The sequence below is a fragment of the Equus caballus genome, chromosome 23 (genome assembly GCF_041296265.1).
Source record: "Equus caballus isolate H_3958 breed thoroughbred chromosome 23, TB-T2T, whole genome shotgun sequence".
Lineage (NCBI taxonomy): Eukaryota > Metazoa > Chordata > Mammalia > Perissodactyla > Equidae > Equus > Equus caballus.
The window spans coordinates 57,417,120-57,441,008 of record NC_091706.1 but is presented as its reverse complement, the minus strand read 5'-3'; the positions used below and the strand labels follow the sequence as shown (position 1 = coordinate 57,441,008).

General features: G+C 39.2%; 1 long non-coding RNA gene across 1 annotated transcript in view; it reads left to right on the top strand.

The window, feature by feature from the left end:
• Positions 1-23,889, top strand: part of LOC138920311 (uncharacterized) — a 128,699-nt gene that overhangs the window by 68,754 nt on the left and 36,056 nt on the right. The window contains exon 2 of the long non-coding RNA XR_011431230.1: positions 10,054-10,402. This is a non-coding gene — a long non-coding RNA (uncharacterized lncRNA). The remainder of the gene's footprint in view (positions 1-10,053; positions 10,403-23,889) is intronic.

The window sequence follows — 23,889 nt, the reverse complement described above, 5'->3', positions numbered from 1 at the left end:
GGAAGATTCCATAGGAGGTTTTAAGGAACAGGACCAGGCTGATAAATGGCTTATGAGCCTTCTACTAACATTTCATCAGCCAGTTCAGTCACCTGCCCCAAACTAGCTACAAAGGATGCTGGGAAATGTGGTCAGCCAGTCTTCTCAAGATAAAAATGACTCTGGTTTTGGTGAACCTTGCCATGTTTCTGCTACAGTGTAATTAACCCAATTTATGTACTGAGAACTTTGGAGAAGTTAAGTAATTTATCCAAGGTAACATAACTAGTATGACAGGACTGGTTTGGCTATCTTGAAAGCCAATGTAATCTCGTTGCATCAGAAATTCTCTTTAGAAGAATTTGAGGAAGGTAAATTTTCAAACTTAGTAACTTTAACAAAACTATGTAAGGATATCTTGACAGCAGCAGCAAAAAATCAGAACATTTTAGCTTTTAGTAGACAATTCTAGACAAATCTAATATACTGCTTGAGTTTAAAGACTGAAATATGTATGATACGCACATATTTTAAATTATGTATATCTTTATTTGGCATTCATTATTTCTCCTAGATCATTGGATGGCTTTTCGGAGACATTATGAATTAGGTTATCAAGGTGTTCAGCCAACTTTCTTATAGTGTTTCCGTTTATGTAGCAATTGGATGGATATATTATCGCCATACTTTCTTCCTAATGTCTCATGATAACTCAAGCTAGGTTGTGGTTTTTACGCTGGCATGAAATTCAGCTATTATAAATCTGAGCTATTCACTCAGTAACCTTAATGTGTAGGCAAAGATGCTGACTGATCGCTTGTGTAATGATCTACCGCAATCATTCTCCAAGATCCATTTGTTTCACTCCTAAAATCAAAATCTTTAAAAAAAATACAGGAATCATTTAACATTAGCTGATGTAGAATTTCATCTATGCCTTTTTCTCTGACCTAAGACTGAATAAAATATAGAATGAGGGCATATTAAGAATAAATCAAACATCTTAATCTGGAAAAGCGTTTGTCTGTTTACATCCCAACAACAATGTGAGCAATATATTCAGATGTCTACAGCCGGTTTTGATCGTTAATTTGGCAGAGTGGAAAGTCCTGTGCAGTTGGTTTGAGAAGTCCTGAATTTGGATTCTGGCTCTGTAAGCATGGACTATAGATTTTGATTGATTGATTGATTCATGCATGCATGTATGCATGCAATGGACTTCATACATTAATTCATTCAGCACATGTCTGCTGAGTGCCTACAATATATCAGGCACTACTGCCAGTCTAGAAAGAACTTAGAAACAAAAGGAAAAAGAGTATTCTGTTATAGTAAACACTGCAAGATCTACAAATATGTAGTGGATCAGAGTAGAGATACATATAGATATCTTAAAGAGATAAATGAATCCCCAAGTACATTGACAAACAGTTGAGAATGAAATATATAAATACGAAAAAGGTATAATACAAGATTTCATAAAATTATTCTTTAGAATGTTGTATCTGGGCTTAATGAAAGAATTATACTGACATGCTGAGCTGTCATACTAAAGGTGAAGGCTATGAAGCATATCCTTAGGATGGAGGGAATTAGAAGGGGGGGGTGGGCAGCTAGACAGATCGCCCATATCCACTGCTATTATCCTGACTTCTAGATGTATTTGGACTGTCCAAAGTTGTAATGTGGGAAGGCCTAAAGGGGCAGTGAAGGTGCATAGGAATGATACACATCAGCTTTTGAAGAGTGTCTCCTGTTAATTTAGGCTAGTTTAGAGGGATAATGAGTTGGACTTTAGCTGTATTTGCAAAACATACTATCGAGTGTGCTATGAAGAGAGGTCAAGATTTTCCCCAAGTGATGGAAGAGTATGATACAGCTTGGTCTCTTTTAACCATGAAATATTCAGACACTTTTCCTGCCTCCTCATTTTTCTTAAATTCCAAATCAGAGAGAAACTCTGTTATTTCTCTTCCTCACTCTCAGCATTCCCAGGAGAATGAAATGAGCGTGGCTAATAAGTGTGATCTAAATAACTTTCCATGTTGGGTGTATTCAGTGCTAAGCTCCATTAAAAACTCCAAGTTCAGGGGGACATTCTCATGGCTACCTTGGTCTCTTGGCTTTTGTTTCTACTCATGCAAACTTCACTCTTCATTCCATTGATCCTGATGGAAAATTCCATGTTTGCTTTGATTATACACAAACATAAGCATAGACACACAACTTTACTCAAACAAAAAATTTATAAATGAAGTAGTCTTGTGTAAGATTTGGAAGGGAACAAACATCTCAAAAATGCAAATATCTTTCAAACTATTTGTCATTGTTGTTCTTAAAAGTTTTTTAATCATCCTATACTATGGAATTTTACTGGCCCTTCTCCCGAAACTGCTTAGCCACTTTCCATCTTGGTGACCCTGCCTGTCACTTCTGGCTTTTCTATCTCTATTTCATTTTGAAAGTCAAAAATATCAATACTCCTCTTGTCTCATGCACAGCAGATTTGTCCTTACAATTGACATCGTGAGCAGCCTGAAGCCCCAGTCCTGGGGTGCAGAAAGGACTGAGAAGGTGGATAAGTGGAGGTGGTACATCTTATCTTCCATCCCAACTCTTAGGCTTTCCTCCTTTTCATGTTTGTATATGGAGAGACTTTCTTGGAGTAATACCTCTGGCCTTTCTGTCACCCGTGTTCACTCCACCTCTTAGAGGAGGAATGACTTATCTGATTGATGTCTGAAAAAGTTAACTAGATGTAATTGACACACCTTTTTTTCTCTTGCATCTCTTAGACCTGTCTGCAGAGAGACACATATTTAAACATAATTATGAGCATATCACATACTGCTTAATATCTCCTTTTCACTTAACATTAAGTTAAGGACATTTTTTATAAAAGTCCTTTTTAACTTTGGGCTTTTTAAAAGCAATAAAGCATAAATTGTCAGGGCCCAATAGTATATGAAACATCATCTTACCTGCAGGAGCAGTTAAAAATGATCTGTTAGATTCACTATATGATTTAGCATGTCTTCTTTCCTATTGCATGTGGATTACAGACTCATATGTATAAATATTTGCGCATTTCTTTCTTTTGAGAAAAAAACTTCTTTGCTATATAACTATTTTTATATATTTTTAAATTTCTATCATTTCTTATTTCTCTCTTTCTGACTTTTGCCCTTTTCCTCTAACATGCTGTTTCTGTGAAGTCAATCAGACAAAGAATCACAAAGATAGATCAAGTATTTGCCTTGCGTTAGTATCCAATTTTGAGAAAGTATCCAATTTTGAAATGATTGACATACCAAGGCTTGAATCAAGCAACCAAGAGATGGGGTATCACATAATCTAGTGTATCATGACCTAGGCAGGCTATGCCCAGAGGCACATCAGGGAGCTCAGCAGGGACTGAGCAATGAGAGTGGGAGATGAGAGCATGTGCAAAGCCGGGCCATTGCAAGACCAAAGCCAGAGAACTCATTGGATTATAGAGCTGGCCACAGATGGCCAGCAGTTCAAACTACACTGTGGGGAGAAAGTGGTGAGCTCAGACTTGGTCTCGATCTGTACCTTGTTCAGAGGAGTCCAATAGGGTTAGTCAGAGTTAGAATAGGAGTCTCTAGATAGTGATAATTGAAGCCCAAAGGTATTAGGGATCCTCATGGTCTATCAAGTTTGAAACTACTTGCTGCCTAGTAATGGAGGGATATATGGGATCGAGGTCTAGTTTCTAAGAATTCTGGTCTCGGCTGGGCCAAGAATGTTGTCAGAATTCCTGTTGAGAGGGCTAAACTCCATTTAGCCAGAGCACAATTAGAAACTGAGATTGAAGTCCAGGTGCCTCCCATGAACACCTACTTTACCCCATGAATTAGCGGCGAGGCTCAGGCCCCAGTGACCTTGACATATACACTGAGAATTCACTACAGGCATGTGACATTCTGCGATTGAAGAAATATTGCTTTTGCATTTGGAAATATAACTTTTTCTCTTTTCTCCAAACTTATTATTTATTTCTGTTTCATTCCTCTTTAATTTCTCTTGGACATTGTGATTACTTTCCTTCCAGCTTAAATTTTAAAAATAAAGTTGGATGTGGAGGTGTAAAGAAGTACCTTGGGTACGTTAAAGGTAAAAATTCAAATGTAGCCAAGCAAAAATAAGCAATCTTCAAAGAAAAGCACCCAAGATCCAAAGAACCAGATTGTATGACGTGAAATGGAATCTTGTTCAGACCATACTAATAAGAGTCCTATAGTGAAGTAGCCTTTTGCGTTAGTCTTAACCATAAACGTCATGTTCCAACTGTAAATAACCTGAACACTATTTGGAAAATGCACATATTGGATTATATTTTAATATTTGATTCCCGTCAGAGTAAATATTCATTAATTTTTCCCCCACATCTTTGAGGAGTATATGGCCCTTTGGCCTTTTCAGCTATCCATAGATCTTTTGGTCATTGTCAATTATTCCTTGAAGATTTTAGCAGCTGACTCACTGTCTTTCTCACTAACATTTCTCTTGTCATAAATCTTGAATATTTTAATATCCACAGAGAAGATGCTCCCAATAAGCTGGCCTCTGAGCTTTTGGAGTACCTCATTTCTAGTGATGTTCTCTTGCACTTCACCCTAGCTACCCGCACTGATGGTCATACGAGGCTCTTTTTATTACTGATAACTCCACTTGTTCCATAACCCCTGTTTCAAATACACACTTTGCAGCCATAACTCCCATCTTTCCATCTTATGTCCTCAGCTCCAAGAATTCTTCAACTCCACTTCTTCCAAGCCATTTGACTGTTTCCGTCTTCCACGCTTTTTGACCACTCTTTAACCTGTTCCCTCCTTGCCTGGCTTACATTATAAGGTCCGTCGTTATGATCACTTTTTTGCATACACTCTCATTTCTTCTGTCCTCTCCCTCTCTTTCCTTCTGTCATCCTCACCTGCTTGCATTTAAATTCCAGTCTTTTCTCAGCTATATGGACACAGATAAGTGTGAATAGAAAAGAAATCACACTGTCTGATCTCACTTTAAATTCAGGGCCAGTTATCCCACTACATTTCCCTGGTTTCATACTCTTAGGCAAATATTTTGCACCTCCTCCTGTGTCTTCAAATCACCAATATTGCCTTCTCCCTTCTCATTCTGTTTTGTTTATTTCTTGATTATTTAACGTTTCACTAAGTAAATAGACACAAATGCAAGAAAACTTTTACATGTTTATACTACCAATATACCAATGTATCTGCATTTGAAGCTTGTATTTTGCCTTTCTTTTTATAACATTGTTTGTATTCCTTTCTATGGCCAGTGTTTCCATTTGTACTGAAACCCATCCTCTCTTCTACAGTTATGACATCTGCTTTTTCCCTTTTTCCCATATTATCAAATTTTCTAATTTTCCTGCATCACTTCCTTTAATATGCATGTGCAATGTTTCCCATTAAAATATTCTTGTGGCCTCACATCTGCATTCATGCCTCCCCTCCCCCACCATTTCTCAGCTTTGTTGTTCTATTGTTCAGCAAAAATTCTTCTTCACTTCTCGTTGCTGAAAAAGGCATTCACATTTACTGCTCCCCACCAAATGGTCTTAGTAAGGCATCAGTGACATTACCTTTGCCAAATTTGGTCAAGTCTCAGTCTTTGTCTTACTCTTTCTGTCAGCAGCACTGGGCAGAGCTGATGACTTTTTTCTTGAAATACTTTACTTGATCTAATACTTCTCCTCGTTCTCCCACTTCACTGGCCGATCCTTTAAAGTCTCCTTTACGGACTCTTCTTCATCTTTTGGACTTCTGAGCACGGGAGTGCTCCAGGTTCCAACCTTTTTTTTTTCTTCCTGTTCTCACTTACTCCTTAGTTGATCTCACTTAATCTCACGGCAATAAATACTTCAAATACTTTACTGTTATATCTTCTGACACAACCTTTGTTCTGAATTCCAGACTCCTGTATTTAATCATCTGTTTATATCCCCACCTGGATGTCTAATGGGCAACTCAAACTTAAAAAGTCTGAAAATGGACTCTTAATTCCCATCCATCTCCTAAAGCATCTGTGCCTCCTACAGTCTGTCTCTGCAAGTAGCAACTCTGATCTCTCAGTTTCTTAGGACAAAACAATTTGAGTCATCTCTCTCATGCTCTACATCTTATCCTCAACCAAGTAGCAAATCCTGTTGGCTCTAGATTTGAAAAAAATTTGGAACCTGGCCTCTTTCCTTACCGTTTGTGCTATTACCCTGTTCTAAGTCAAATTCCTAGTAGGTACACATACACACACACACACAAATTTCAGTGGCTTCAAGATATACAACTAATTTTAATAAAATATTTAATTTATTAGGGTGGTTAGAGTCTGTACTGGTATAAATTAATAGCTATTGATTGGCCTGTTATTCATATTTAAGGAACAGGTACTTTTTTTCCTTTGGGCTTGTACATTTCCCTATCAAGTCACAAACAGAGGAGCTCTGGACTGCGAATCAGAGACTTATTTGTAGCAAGACAGTGTAATTCAGATATTTGTTCTACTACTTTGCCTCGGTTTTCTCAGCCACCAGTTGAGGCCTGAGATATATTCGTCTTTCTTCTTTAGAAAATTTGGCTCCTTTTGATCACAAGAGGAAAATATTTTGAGAAACTGAAAGAAGGAAAAAAATCAAGATACCGGTTAAAATATTATACATTCACCGGGGATCCTGGAGGAAAGCAATTCCATTTCTCACCTCCTTTACCCCAGCTCTGCTTGCCTGTGATTGCACAGTTTAGCACTAAAATCTGATGCCCAAGAAGGAAACTTTTATGGTATCGATTCATCCTGTCGCTCAAAAGCAGAGTAAAATGCAATCCCACCCAGTGAAGACCAAAAAAATAAATAAGACCCGGATGGGAGAGTTGGGGGAGGAAGAGAACTATTTGAAGATTGTTACTATCAAAGACTTAATTTTGTCATTTTGCAGAGTTGAGTTAATGGCTTCAACTTGTGGCTGTTTTATGTAGTTTTGTCAGAAAGCGATGTGTCAGAATTTTTACATCTGAGATACTTACTCTTTTAAGCTGACTGGAAGCATCAATCATAGGTAAAATTTTCCTACTGATAGTTCTCTTTTCTCTCGTTATCAAAAAAGAGGAATTTATATGTGATTTTTCAACGGAAATGGGAATAGAAGAAAGCCAGTTCGTTTCAAAGACACTTTAAAGCTGCCTCAATTTCTGTTTAACTTTGAAAACAAACTTAAACTGATATTCTGAATTCTATTAGCAATCACGACTACACAAGTCTCCATTATCATTCCTTACACCTTGACTTAGGTGTTCTGACATGAAACCTTCCAAGGTATGATGCTACACTTATTTTGGGGTTCGATCCTGCAACCTCTGGGAGAGAGGAAGGAAGTTAACTTTTTTTTGATTTGCTGGGTCCTCAGCACTATTCTAATTTGGCTCTTTGCATTCAGAGTTTATCTCGGATATAATCATCACAGTAATTATTTGAGATAGGTATTATATTTCCCATTTAACAAATGAGGTTAGTGAAGCTCAGAGAAATTAAATGACTCGCCCAAGGTTATTCAGGTAATAAATAGCAGATTCAGGAATCAAGCTCAGATCTTTTTCTTTCAGAGTCTGAATGCTTTGGCTTAATCTATTTGTAGTTAGGATTCCTTTCTGAAAATTATGAAGTGAATTTAGGCCAAATTTAGATATTACTTTGTAGTCATGAGTTTTAAATTGAAACACACAAACAGAAAAAGAAACAGAGAGAGAGAAAAGAAATCTGTCCACATCAGGGTGATATAGTACAAAATGGCTTAAAGTAAGATTTGGAAGATAGTCTTTTTGGTCACCACTGTCTCACTAACTAGCTCTGTGACCTGGGGCACCACTTGGGACCTTAGATGTCTCATCTGCAACATGAGGATGTTGAACTCAATGGTCTTTACATCCTTTCTAGCATAAAAATAGTTTTTGTTTCTGAGTGGGAAGTAGTTGAAGTGCATTTTCTTCCTTTCAAAGTCATGTTAGTAAGGCAACCAAAGGAAAAAACATGGGACGGGCAACAAAACCACATGCCATGCTTTTATCTACGTAATCTCATGAAATTCTCACAACCAACCTGTGTGCCAGGTATTATTAACCCCATTTTACTGAAGGAAAAGGACTCAGAGAAGGAAAGCAGGTCTCTTAAGTTCACTAGCAAGATATAATATCTAGGGACTGTTTGAAAAGTCTAGCTGGAGGAAAAAGACACTTTTATCATTCTGTAAACCACAGAAGGTACTTTTAAAGTCTCTATTTGCTTGAACTAGACCCACTTAATCATGCAAAGTTAGGTGAATATGTGGTGTAACACCTATAGCACCTTTTACTGTATAGGTTCCGCGTGAATAGAGCATATTCCTGCGATAAACATGCAATGAGGGAAGGAAATTTGCATCCATCATGTTTTCCAATGTTTATGAATACCCAAATCTTAGTTCTCAATCTGGTGAACCAAATTTATTATTTTGAATATTTGTTCAAAATATGTACCTTAATGAGCTTGTTGCAAGGTACTATGGAGGAGAGGAGCTATGGTACCTTGCAATTTAAGCAGACGTTCTTGTTGGAATCAGTACAGACAGCCAGGAGGAGAATAAAGCCAGATGAAGTTTGGAGGAGGAGGGGGACAGCCAGGGGCAGACTTGGCAGGGACTATTGGCCAAGATGAGGATTTTTATCTTTTCCTTAAGGAAAATAGGACATGCTTAAGGGTCTCAGGATCCAAATTGCCATCCAAAAAGATGATTTGAGCTACAATAAGGAGAATGGATTGTGGTAGAGCCAGAGAGGGGCAGATGAGCTGGTTATGATGGTACTGCAGTAAACCAGGTAAGAGAAAAAGTGACTTACATTAGGTTGGTAGCTATGGAGATGGAGTGAGATGGATTGACTTGACAAATGTATAGGAGATGAAACTGACAGAGCTTGAATATAGATGGTGAGGCAAGAGAGAGGTGAGGGATAACTCCTGCGTTTCTCTCCTATACAATTGGATGGTGGATCTGGAAATGGACCAGGTTGGGAGGTTGATAGCAGTGGGAAATGGATCTTGCAATAAATATATTACAGAGTGTGGTGCTTTGCAGCTGAAACTTCTTCTGAAGAATGCTGATATATCCTCTCGTTAATGCCACTATCCTCCTTAGAACACAAAATTCTCAAAAAGAGAATGAGTATAATAAACATAATGATGTATATTTGAGAGAAAAAGTCTTTTGATAACTTATTATTATTCTCTGTTTCAGACCAGCATTTGTACTTTCCCCTTAATAGGCTTGTCACAAAATGTGAAATCCCATTTATTGTGGATAACTAACAGCTGGCATTTCTGAGGAATGAGAGAAATCCAGGTGCCTTTGGCTTGATTAGAAGCATTAAACATGCATGATTATCAACCAGGTTTTTTGATCAAAGTAGTAACTCAAAAGGAGAAATTTAGGTATTTGAGCATTATGTATGTGTATTTTAAATTCAGGATTATTTACTCTTTAGCTTCCAAATGGCCAAGAATATGTATCCTCTTCAGCACATCTATCCTTAACCAGTGATGTCTTTTGAATGGAATACTCATCTAACATTTTTTGCAGTTGGCGTTAGATGGTGTGAGTACTTCCTGATATTCAAATGAGAGAACTCTGGTACATATAATACTGTTTATTAAATTACTGCCTCGAGGGTATTCATTTAATTCTCACTTGGTCTTGCATTATTTCTTAGCAATTTCCTTTTGAAATTGGAACTCCAAGGGATTGACCTAAACTTCTTATTTGAAGCTCTTATTGGAAACACATCCAAACTCATTTTACATGCTGTAAGTGCATCATTAGTACAGGGAATGTTTACTAAGCTCTACTATGAGCCAGATCTTATGCTATGTGCCTTTCAAATATTATTCTATTTACTTCACATAAGAATGCTCTGAGGTAGGTACTATTTTTCTAGACGTTTGACACGACGCAAAACACCATTGATTATGGATAACTCTGGGTCATTATTTTGTACCTTGTTACAGCCAAAACACCTATACAAGAAAGGAAGAAAGAGATGGAGGAAAGGGAGAAAAGGAAGAAGAAGGATGGGAGTTTCTTCATTTATTTCAGAATATGAAAGTGCTTTCTCTTATGGATAAACACATGCCAAGACATCTTGACATTTGGTCATCATTATTCTCTTCATGTCAACCTACTTGAGGTGTTCATCCTGCTATTCTGGAAATACTGGAAGAGTATCCTCTATAAGTAACCAGAGAAAGTCAAAGAACAGAGAACCCAGGCATCTGTCTACATTAAAAGGTGATACAGTCAAATGAATCCACAGAATGATCCATTTAACTAGACAGTCTACGCCATACAACCATTGAAGTAAGTTGTTCTTCTGGGGACACACAAACATGCTTGAAATATCCCCTAAATACAACACTTCTTCTTGTTCCAGATTCTCCGCAAAACCATGAGAACCTTTGGTATATTTCAGTCTCCTTCAAAGCTCCACTCCTCTGGCCTCTTAACCAGAGTCAGATACTCAGTTCACACTGGTGGGCTGCCTACTTCATTCTAAACACTGTGCTGCATATGAGGCATACCAAATGAAAGGCATTTTCAAGCTGAAATTAAATGTAAGCCTTGGATAAGTAGACAAAAAGCAAAAGAAACATTAGGTAGAAAGGGGCAGGGATGGTGTAGTCAGGATGTGGAGAAGACTGTCCAAGCTTAGATTTGTCTGACTTTGCCAATCTGTTGTGTTTTAAATCACCAAACTAAAATATTTTATATTTCTTGTTCACCCTTTGTTGCATTTTGGGGATTATATATATATATATATTTCTCAAAATATCAGACATTCTGATTTGGGAAATATGGTACAGTGTTCACACATCTGCGTTTTAAACAGAATCTCCCAAGTAATTCAGATACACACTAAAATTTGAGAATCAGTTGTCTAAAGAAGTCACTTTATGTCTGCAGTGCATCTTTCTTAAGGAACAACAATTAGCCCAGCCTCAAAATACAAAGGGTTTAAGTAGAAGAAGATATGCTTGTCTCGATGCATAGTCATTGGGGGTGTAAATTCCCAGTGAGTTGCACTTGACAGCTGACCTCCTTCACATTTTTAGTTAGGATGAAGCACTTCATGCAAAAACCAAGAAATAGTCCCAGTCTTTTTGCTGTTCTAGCTGTTAACAGAGTGAAGCATATTCTGCCTCCTGGAAGTTAAAATTTACAAGTAGATCAGAAAATGGGGATGAGGAGTAAGGTGGGAAATGAAAGCACTTTCATAAAGCAGCTCAAGATTTTAAATGTTAGAGGGTCATTCGCTCAGGTGCAGCATTTTATTTTTATCTCCTCCTTGGAATACTTAGATCTGACCGGTGTTCCTGACGGCTCCTCTCCCGGTGCCACTGTGGGCTGCCTTAAAAGGAAAATGCTTATGTAAAGAAGACAAGTGTGGGAAGGCAGGCATCAGCTTAACAGACCAAGGAGCTCAGCAATTCCACCCACCGCTTCTTCCCCAGAGCAAACTCCCAAGAGGTGCTCTTCTAGCGAGATGTCTGGTACTTTACAATGCTTCCCCAGCCCTTTCTGAGGCGATGATTTCCTCCTGATAGCTTAATTTTATTAGATCATAGGAGCACAGTCTGTAAATGTGAAAACACTTAAAGGGAAAGAGAAACTTTCAAAGCAGCTGTTTAATGTTGGGTTTAAAAAAAAAAGGAATCCGAGAGGGGAAAAAAAGAGAGAACTAAATCTAAAACCTTACAAAATAAAAGCTATTTAAGCAGGCCAGCTTTCCCTTTCTCTCTCTACCTAAAATATTCATGAATTCTGCCACTGTGGTATTGTATGCTAGATGCAATCAAAAACTCTTATGCAGAGCAGAAATCATTGAAAAGTGTACTGTTACCTTACAATGCTTCACAGAAAAATCCATGAAATCTGCATTGCAAGGCACTGTCTCTTACTGTAGCAAGATTGCTTCACAAATTTCCAGGAGAAGGAGCAATGATCTTCACTTTCTGTTATGCTATTCATAACAAGATGCCTGGAGGAGGTAGCTGGCTGCTGTAAGGACTGAGGATTCTCTGAGGCTCTGCTGGGAGGAGAAAGCATTGAAAGGGGGCAAATGATCGCATTCAGGGCCAATTCAATATCGGTGCCCTGTAATTCCAACCAGGGAAACATTTGGGGAACTGGAGAGCAGATCTACCTCTTCATGAGGCAGAAAGACAACTCCAAAGACTTCTACTTCAAAAGAACGCTCACCCCTCTGCAGGAGATGGCTCACACAATCTCTCTGAGACACCAAGAAGGTGCTGTCTTTCATGTGTCCATTCATCTCTCCATCCATGTTTCTGTGTATCCATTGATCTATCCATTCACGGACTTATCTATCCATTTAGTGAGTACTTTAGAGCGCTTACCACGTTCTGTGTACCATGCACTGGAAACACAAGGATGGATAGGATTCCTCCACCCCACAAAAAAACCCTCACCTTTAAGTAGAAAGACAGACTGATATATTTCTGGTTAAACATGGTTGGTTGAATACATGTTTACCTCAGGTCAACCTTATAAAAAAGATGAACAGAATAGGAAAGGATGAGTAGTAACTTATTTAGAAATCCCCAGAAAGCAGACACGTAAGAAGACAGTTGGGAGATCTAAGAAGCCATCCAATTTTATATGAAGGGACCCTCGAGGGGCTCAGGTGAGGCTTAATCCATAAGCAATGGCTGAAAGTCTGTTTAAGAAGCAGTCGTAATACCAAAAGGTCCTCCTTCACTTGCTCCAGCCGGGGGATGGTCTTTCTTCCCTCTAGATAGAATCAACAGGAGGTTTATTTTGTGGCGGGGGGTATCGGAAGATCCATGCACTATAAAACAGAAGGAACAGTGAAGAGGGGGTCCCTATGAAAACACAGAGTTTAGTACTAAATTATACACCGAAGGTGTGACATCCCCCCCTTCTGCTGTTTTCCTCTATCAGCTTTCTGGACACCAAGAGCTAGGTGTATACATTCCAGCCAGGTCTTGGCAAAACGTTTTCTACTGCATCTGCCAATGTGAATGAACTAACATGGGGATTCTCTGATTTGAAAAATAAACAAGCAAACAATATTTCAGTCACTTCAATGTGCAAGAAAGGCCATCATCCACAAGCCCTATCCAGAAACGCACACTCATTCAATTATTAATTTCCATGCTTTTCTATGTAAAAATAAATCAAGGGTCAGTAGATATTTGAGGGAAATCTCTAACATGAAAAAGACCAGAACAACAACAAAAATAGAAAAATCATCTTGGAGAAAAAGGAGCCTATGCGGGAGGAAAAGAATTCTAAAACAAACAAAACTATTCATTAACAAAACTGAGATTTAAGAGAAGATATTGTAGCCTTTGGGGAAAAAATAGTATAGGGTTTCTCCAGTGATGCTGAAAGCAGACAGGAGTATTGCTGTAAATCTGTACTGTATAATACAGTAACCACTAGCCACGTGTGGCTATTTAAATTTAAATTAATTAAAATTTGATAAAATTAAAATCACGCTAGCTACCTTTCACTGGCTCCATAGCCACGTGTGGCTGGTGGCTGCCATCTCGGGCAGTACAGGCAGAACATTTCATCTTTGCAGAAGTTCTGCACAGTCCTGCTCTAAAGGGAAGCTTCTTGAGATGGAAACAGAAGGAGTGGGAAAAAGGCATTTCCTTCTAAATGTTTGATAAATATGATAATGACAGCAGTAACAAAATGATGAAAGACTGAAGAGGGTGTTCGTAACTTTTGCCCAGGGGGTTGAAGAGGTGATATTTTCTCTGAGTCATGTTTTGACAGGTTGGAAATGGAGTAGGAGAAAGTTCCAGGTTGGAGACCAGGCAGGTCTTACATGCTGTCAGGCTTTACTCCTACTTCTGCCCTTTCCTGTGATGTCAGAGTTTGAAGATGCTGCAGAGCAGAATAGTGCTCCAGAGAGGAGATGCAGGCATGGGAAATCTTTGAAACAGGGGATATTTAATAGTAAAAAAAAAATCTGAGCAGTTGGGTCAGTGGAAGCAGAAGTGAAATATTGTCCCGTGGATATTGGAGGAGAGTATAAAGACCCCAGGTGAATGGGGACAGTGTGACTAGTGTTGAAAAGGTGGAGCAAAATGTCTTTGATTTACCCTTCACAAAATCATATTCCCCTAATTCTGTCCATTATATGCTCAGCATTTCATTAAAACAGGTTTCACACCAGCACGCTAGATATGGTTTTAAAATACAGAGAAAAAATAGGAAAATGTTACTCCCTCTCATTACACTCAAAACCAACAATAAAATCTCATGAGCCATTGCTTTCTGGCCAATGATCCACAGAAGAGAACATAGGAAGGACCAGAAGCACAGTTGTCAGATGGAATTGAAATAATTAACTTTAAGGTAGAAAAGAGATGAGAAGATGAGACACAAGTCAACATCAAGTTTCAAAAATAGACAAAAATTGGTCTCTTCCTGAACAAGAGCATCATAAGTAGGTATCATTTCTTATTCATAGTCTTTGTGAATAAGAACAAGTTACAAAGGAAGCGAAAGCAGAAAGGCATTCATGATCTTATTTCCCAAACAACAGAAATGTTATTGATAATAGCAACAGTTTAATTTTAAGACTGGTTATTTATGATATTAATAAATTTAGCACATTTGCAATTCATATTAGCACTATTCAGGATATAGGCATTGTTATTCCTTAACTATAAAAGATGCCGTTGGTCCTATTAGAGGATGTCTATTGCAGGATTCATTAATTAATTTATTAAGCACACATTTTTTTGACTACTTATTGAGAGCTGCATTTCTAGGCTGTAAAGACACACATGCCTAAGACAACGTATTGTTCATCATTGAAGATAAAATAGGAAGGTGTTTTATTAAGAAAGTGTGTGTGTGTGTATGTAGGGAGAATTCAGCTGTTCCTGGTTGTATGATAAACAAAAATTACTAAACTACTTTTTAATTGTAGGCACTATATTATGTTATTTACTCATCCTAACTACCATGAGGAGGAACTGTGATTTTTCCTTTGAGCATAAGATGAAGTTGAGGCTCTGTCTATTCAATGGAAGCTGGGATATTATATAAAGTAAAATGTAGAGGTATTGAAATATACCAAGCTACTATTAATTTATTTAATCTGATTATCTAGAGATAATATATTTATTCAACAAATATTCACGATCATATACCAGGTGTCCAGTTCCATTCTAGAAGCTGCAAAACAAAACATACTAGTTATTCTCATATTCTAATGGGAGAAATAAGATAATAAATAAGCAAATAAATGGATACCATGTAAGGTGGTGATATGTATGCTAATGAAAAATAAAGCAGAGAGTTAGAAAAATGAAGCAGAGTGAGCTTCACCACGTTTTCTTCCTTTCCAAGGCGATTGGAGGACCCAAGAGGAGGGTGTTACTGGCTTTTCTCCAACATTCCTGTGTACCGCACAACACAATCTTACTCCCCACCTACCTCTAGAGGGCAGCTCATAGCAGTGTGACAGATTCTTCTCTTAAAATGAGTCTTGTTAGGTGTGAAGTTACAGTGACACATGTTGAGTGAGTTCTGGAGATCTGACGTACAACAGAGTGCCTATAGTTAACAAAAAGGTGCTGTCCACTTAAAAATTTGTTCAGAGGCTAGATCTCATGTTAAGCGTTCTTAACACATACACACACACACATACATACAAACACACACATACTCCAAACAAAACAAAACAAGAAAACAATGAAGGGACACAGGGAAATTTGCGAGATGATGGATATATTTATTACTTTGATTATAATGATGGTAACAGAAGAGTCTAAGTATGTCCAGACTCACCAAATTGTACACATTAATTATGTGCAGTTTTGTTGTGTACCAACTATACCTCCATAAAGCTGGAAAAGCAATTTTAAAAAGGAATCTTCTTGAAGTGAATTGATAGAACTCCTGAGTAACAGCCAATATCACACTTCTGGTTCCCTTCCTCATCGTCTTCTGTCATGTCCTGTGTAGGGGCTTCTCCTAAAGCTCTGTGACCCTGATTCATCCCAGTGAAGCCTGCTGCAGCTGTCCCAGCCCTAGGGGACTTCCCTGAGTCTGCTGATTCCATCAGTCCCTGGCCTTCACATTTCCCCATAGACGCGGAGGCACCTGTATACACTGGGTCAAAGTGATGCGGGGTCGGTGAGCCGAGGAGTCGAAAGAAAGATTTCTTGGATTCTCAAGGTCTGGCAGTGGTGCTCTTTTATTTAGAGGATAGTACGGAATAGCATGGGGACAGGACCCATGGGCAGTGAAGAGCTGCTGCCGCTGCTGCATGGGGACAGGACCCACGGGCAGTCAGAGCTCCTGCTGCTGCCCTGAGTTGAGGGTTAGGGCTAATTTCATAAGGCATGAGTACGTGACTTATTTTTACTGGAAAAAGAAAAGATGATGTAAAAAGTCATTAAATGATTTCAGTGCAGATGGGGTTTGGTTATTGTACGGTCATATAACTTTAGATACGAATCTGGCCATATAGATCGGCATGTAGGTGAAGATGCCCTGGGCTTCTCTCCCTGGGGCAGCCCTAATTCATACCATAAAAAAAATCCACTGGGTCATATAGTTTGGCATGTAGGCCAGGTCACCTTGGGCTTCTCTGGCTGGGGCAGCCTTAATCCACATGATAACCCCCCTGGAACTCATTTGGCCCCGAAATCTTTTGGGGATATGGACGATGGTCAGTCTTCTGTAACTACTTCCAGCTGTACAAGGTCGTAGAGCTGTCCCTAAATGGGGCCATAGGTACAGGTAGGAAGTTCAGTGGACCAGAAGGCTGCACCCGTGGAGTCCAAGGATGACAAGGTATACAGATCCTCTGGAGACGAGAGAATCAATTGACGAGAGGTGGTCCAGGAGGTGAAACTTTGTTGACATGTGGAAGACAAACAATGAAATAGACAACAAATTATAATAAGAAATACTAGCAATATGATTAACCCAATGAATAAGGTTTGGATAGTAGTCCAGAAACCTGGTCCTGACCAGGAGTTCAACCAATCGTTTAGAGATGGGTACGGTCAGACATGGATTTAATTTGGTGGCTCCTGTCAGATAGTAGGCCAGAGATATTTTGATGGTAGTCAGGAATATAGATACAACATTCAGTTTTTATAATGGCACAAGTGCCCCCCTGTGCTGCTGTCAAGACATCCAGTGCCATTTGGTTTTGGAGGACTGCCTTACGCATTTGGGATACTTCTATATTGAGCAGCAAAAAGCTATGTTGTGTATCATTTAATGCCTTCATAGTAAATTTGTTTAGGACTTCCATGTGCAAGATGACACTTTCGATTCCTAATTGGGGAAGGAAAATTGAGGAAAGATGGTCATACCAGTGGAAGACAGAGCGGGTCCAGCGCTGTTGCAGGTTGGGTAGGTTAGCAGGAGGAGATGTAGTAAATGTAGTTCTACCTTGCATCCAGACGAAGCCTAAAGTGCATCGTCCAATCTATCCGGGTGGCAGCCAAGGCCATAAGTTGGAGCCATATAGCCACTGAGTGCCATTAGGGGCTAACCAACGTGTGCTGGGCCGTCTATCCCAGTCAGTCCCAAACCAATCAGTATTTTTTTAAGGCTATGATATGAGAACACATGTAACGGGGAATTTTTCCCATAGGTCGGGTGCTATTAGGCCATGTATCACAGTTGTGATTGGTTTGTTCCCAACATAGAGTGGCCCTTTGACTGAGTTGACCACTAGTAGGAGTGAGCCAAATATAGTTGTCCCAAATTTGATATAGTTCATCCTGTGTGTATCGCTAAGTTGGGGACTTTACCTTTGGAACTTGTTGTTTATGATCCACCTGTGACAAGGCAAATTAGTTAGTAATTGGGCAGTAGTATTGAAGGAACAGGTTTGCTTGTGGCCAGGGAACTCCCAGGTATCAGAGATGGATGGCCACAAGGAGACATTATGATTAGTAATAGATGAATCTTGTAGAAGAAAAGAGCCAGAATCTAATATCCATGAATGCCTACTATAACTTGTACTGAAACATAATTTTTTCTCTCTAAAATCACCGTCATTTTTACAAAAGATAGCCGAATTAAGTTTAACTGGTTTGCAAATAACGTGTAGTTTCAATACAACTTGGTCCAATTATTTACTTAAGTGCAGCAAGAATAGTAATTGATTATACAGGCTCTTTTAAATCTGCTTTGCTGGAATTTTTTTATGAGGACTCTCAGATTGAACTGTGAAGGCCTCTCGAGGCCAGAAAAGCCAAGCCAAGGACTTGCCGTCAGATTTTGCCTGTAGTAACTACAGATTTGGGTGGATTTCTCTCTTCTCGAGGTCCCCCAAAATATTCTGAGGTTCCTTGTACCTGCCAGATAAGAAACCTTCCTTACTTACCAGGTAAGATTGCCAGAATCTCTGTAAACAAGGTACCAGGCCCATATTTCCAAGTGGCTTTATTTCCAGAAAGTCCAATCTTTGTTCCTGAAAAGCTGTCTTGTCATATCCAAGCCTGTATGTTTCTCTCAAATATGACATTCCAGTCAAAGTTTTGGTAAGATAACCAATGTGTCCTGTTATAAGGAGACCAAATTCTTATTGAACTTATGCAAATAACTATATTGCAACAAAATAACCATATTCACAAAGAGTTTCCAAATTCTGGAGGGATCAGGTAGGGAGAAAAAGATAAATGTTTCAGTTTTGCTCATAAAGGTATATTTCACTAAATTGCTGTAAGTCATAGTTAGCATAAGAGAAAAGAGAAAAAGATTTCCTTAAATATGAGAAAACAAAACAAAACATCAAAACTCAACAATATTTCAAACAGAAGTCATAAAAAATTATAATCATCCTCATCAGTTCACACAGTCCTGTATAATCAATTCTTGAGCTTGATCTTCTGTTAGCAGATCTATGAGCTCAGTTTCTCTGTTAGAATTCTATAATTTCTTACCCAGTTCAGTTTTACAATCTGAAAGTTTATCAGAAAACTGTAGCTTAGAACCGTGTGTCAGAATCCTTTCCAGGAATTTCTCTGAAGACAAACATATTTGCAAAAGCAAAAAGCATCAGAGTAAAACAGCAACTATCTGTAAATGACAAAAGACTCAAAAGGGCAATTGACAAAGAAACTTGGCTACTTCTGTGACATACAATACTTCTGGATAATAACTAGAATTATGACCGATAACCAGGACAGATCAGAATTTTAGGAATGTTATGTAATTTTAAGACACCTATATTAATAACATTTACCCATATAATACCACCTAAGAAAGTTTATCATCACTTATTTGACAATGCTTCCCATGTAATTTAATAGACCAAATAAGCCTAATTAGTTTAGTATTTTCCTCCTTATAGGAAGAGAGAGCAAATTTCTTTGAGAAGTCTCAGGGGCCCTCTGAAAATCCTCAGAGAAATTTTTCTTCTGTCTACAAGGTCAAAAGAAAGCCTTCATTCAGGATTTGAATATTTTTGAGGGAGAAGCTTGTCAAAAATATCAAAAGTTTTTTAAAATGCTTGTTAAAATAAGAAACAACACTCACTGTTAAACAATGTTCAGGTATCCATTCAAAGAGACAACAGCAACAGTCAAGAGCAAACAACACAGTCAAAAAATTTTAGAAGACACCTCTTGCTTTCAGAATATAGGAAATTATTTTAACAAAACATAGATTTTTAACTTTTAGGTACAGTTAAAGCAGGCCAAAAGTTCAAGAAAAGTATCCTTTGAGAGAAAACCAAATTTTAATTTCTGCACCAGCTTACTTTTAACATTAAAATTCATTTACTTAATTGGATTTACTTTAATCTTAGTCTACTTGACCAGGCATAAAACTCCTTTCTGAATTTCTCCTTCACAAACCTTCTACAACTTTCTTTTTGAGCTCAGAATTTGTCCCAAAGTCTTTCTTTTTTCCTTTCTAGTACATTAGGACGAATTTATCTTTCTTAACCCATCAAACAAAATATTTCCATTCTTTGTACCTTCTTTACTGAAAACACACATTTTACTTTCCTTGAATACAGAGCTGTTTTCCTTATTAATTCCCAGTAGCTTTAATCATATAGGTTAATAAGAACTTTTAACCATTAACAGACCCTGGTAAACACTAAAAGGTAAGCAATTACAAATTGTTTTTTATATCAGCATTCTAAACACTTCATAATTTCTAGAAACATGCCGCTTTACAGTAACAGACCCAAAGACTTTTAGCCTCTCTGCAATAAGAAGCCAAAAGTAGATAACTTAGATATGTTTAGCTGTAATGCTTGTGTGCTATCCAATCCAAAAATGACCCAGATGCTCAGATTTTTATCATTTAACTTAACTTGGCAAAACTCAAGATTGTTATCAAAAAGAATTTGGAAGCTGTTTTTTTTTTTAAGTATACAGACCATAAAACAGTTCTTGTACCCACAAAAACTTCATGAGACATTAGACAAAACTGGTCATCATTTAAAGCTATTATTTTGCTGACGAATTTCTAACAGACAACGTGAACTTATTTGACTAGGAAACCCAGGCTGCATGCCTACATCATACGCAAATACCGACAACTCTGACAACAAGACTATTTTCAATCAAACCAACGAACTTAAACAAGCTTTCATTTACCAAAGGTTAATTCACATCATGTTAACTTGAAAGACATTGGATTAATTCCTACTATATTTAGAATTTACGTAAGTGCTTACTTTAAGCCAATTAAACCGAGCTCTTAATTTTGGCCATACCATCCGGAGGTAAAAATATCACACATATAACATACATAAGACATACGTACACAGAGACTGTACAGCTATTGTTTTTTTTACCAATATTTGTGGAGAAGACACTCAAGATGCTAGATTTTTTTGGCAAGGGCACGCTTATGGCTGTTTTTCCTCTCCCCTCCTCTTTTTTTTTTTTCCTTCAGTCTTAGGAATTAGTGATGGGCTAGATAGTAGTTCCTGGAGAGAGGAGATGATAATCCTTTTCATGATAAAGGAACTAGGTGGAATCTGAACTGCCTCTAGAGCAGTATTTCCAGTCTTGCAAGGATTTTGTAAGGACAGTTGCTCTTGATTTCCCAGAAACTGGATTGTAACTCAAATTACATTCCAGTTTGATCTACCTGTCCAACTGCATCACAAAGGCACAGAGAAACCCCTCAAATTTTCTCCCAGATGGAGTTAGAATGCATCCGCAGGGTGGGTCTCTGGGGATGCTTAGGAGCCTTCCCCATGGCGGTAAAGCCAGTGTTTGACTGACAGCAGGTGGAGAAAGGGTGCAGAGGCCGATTGCGAGTGTGCAGAGGCTGATTGCGGGTGTTGACGTAGTTATAAGATTTAGTCAAGTCCCGCTCAGCCTGGGCACTTTGTCTCTGAGCCAGCACAGTTGAGGTAGGGAAGCAGGAGGCAAAGGCCTGGAACTGGCTGGAGGCTGGGGCTCCCAGGGCCAGGGTTGAGAGTTAAATCTCTGGCAAAAGGCTTATTTTTTCAATTTTACAGAAGGTCAAGGTTCTGCTCAGGTCCAGCCTGAACTTAACATCAACTTGGTGACAACAAAGGAGCTGATGAACAAGACAGACAAAGAAAGGAAAAGAAGAGATCAGACCTTGTCCTCATGGCCTCTTCCAGAGGGTTATCAAGATAAGAGTCACACAACAGTTACCGTGCTGGGGCACACTACCCTAGCACGACAGTTCACAGAATAAATCACAGGTCTCCTACCCTCATAACGAACTCAGTAGGTGACTAAAATACTGAATGAGTCAACGGTCAAGAGAGGGCACCCCCACTTACGTTGCTGGGGTGATCAGGCACAGAAACCCAAAGTTGGGGCTTCCAGGGGTGGAGCCTTTTACTCTTTAAAGATTTCTTTGTTTCCCAGTTGCAAAGCTCAAAAGGAGACGAAAATGGCCATTGTAACTCTAAGAGAGATGAAAGAAATGGGTCCATTAGCTTGAAAATCCCCCCTGAACCTAGGGCAGCGTCCTGCCATTGTTCCTGCTGTGGGGTTCCTACAGCAAGGGGTGATAGGGGCGTCCCCTGGCATTGCATCCCTTGTATACCTTCCCTGTTATGCCTGGCAGTAACAGATGCCTGGTGAATGGTCCCCGAGAGAAAAGGAGAACTTTTAAGAGAGATGAAAGAAAAGGAGCCATTACCTTGAAAATCCCCCCATTGGGGTTCCTGTAGCAAGGGATGATGGGGGCATCCCTTGAACATCTTCCCTATTCTGCCTGGCAGGAATAGGTGCCTGGTGAATGGTCCCTAGGATAAAAGGATAGAGAAAAACAGTGAGGAATTTTCTGCCAGTCTGGGGGATATTCTACCCAATTGCAGCCTGGAGCCATTCTCCCAAGAAGGGGTTCCCATACTCAACCAAAGGTTAGAGTTTGGTACTTCCCTTGAACTGGAGTCCCGATTGGGACTTTCCCACAGTTCAGAGTGTGGTCAGGTGCCATGGGAGGGATACCAATCCAGCCTTAGGAAAAGAAACTTTCCACGGGAGTCTTGGAGATTGGCAACCGTCCTAATGACTTAAGTGGCCGACCTGTGCCCATGTAAAATTTGTCTATTAGCGATAGAGTCAGGAAGGAATGGATTAATTCATTCTTCATCACCCTGAGGCTTAAGGTACTGATTCTCTTCAAGCTGAATGCCACGATTTGCCCCACAGAGTAGCCATGGGCAGCAAACGTGGATTCATACAGCCATCCAAGAAAGTTCCCAATGGAGAAGTGAATTTAGATCCATCCTTGAAAAAGAGAAAGGCACAAGGAAAGAAGGTCACTTACCAGAACTCGAGCTCACAAGCCGATGAAGCGAGATCCCCGTACGGGAGTTCCCCGTACGGAAGATCCCATGAAGCAAGTTCCCCGTACGGGCCACCAGAAATGAAGCGGGGTTGGTGAGCTGAGGAGTCGAAAGAAAGATTTCTTGGACTCTCAAGGTCTGGCAGTGGTGCTCTTTTATTTAGAGGATAGTACGGAATAGCATGGGGACAGGACCCATGGTCAGTAAAGAGCTGCCGTCGCTGCTGCATGGGGACAGGACCCATGGGCAGTCAGAGCTCCTGCTGCTGCCCTGAGTTGAGGGTTAGGGCTAATTTTATAAAGCATGGGTACGTGACTTATTTTTACTGGAAAAAGAAAAGATGATGTAAAAAGTCATTAAATGATTCAGTGCAGATGGGGTTTGGTTATTGTACGGTCATATAACTTTAGATACGAATCTGGCCATATAGATCGGCATGTAGGTGAAGATGCCCTGGGCTTCTCTCCCTGGGGCAGCCCTAATTCATACCATAAAAAAAAATCCACTGGGCCATATAGTTTGGCATGTAGGCCAGGTCAGCTTGGGCTTCGCTAGCTGGGGCAGCCTTAATCCACATGAAAGGGACTACACATAGGTAGCTTACATGCCCCCAAGGAACATGTGAATTTCTGTTTCTGATGTATGTGTTCTTGTTGTCTTTCACGTGAGTTTTAGTGTCTCCAAGGGACAGTGTTTTTTACCTACTTTTTTCCTATACTTTCACTCCCTCTTCTCCCCATCTTTTAGTTTGACTGCAACCTACGTATTCCACTCAGAGATCTACTTAATTATTCAACAAAACTTTACTGAGTAGGTACCGCAATACCTCCCACAGTTCAATGGCTTTAGAGCCACAAAGAAGCAGACAAATTGTCGTCCTTGAAATGATTGTAGCTGAATTGTGGAGAAAAAGCCATACATACGTGGATAACTATAGGACATCTAAAGGTACCATAGGGACAGGGAAATAACTGTGGTGAGGGTTTAATGAGTCAACATGAGCTTAGGCTCAGGG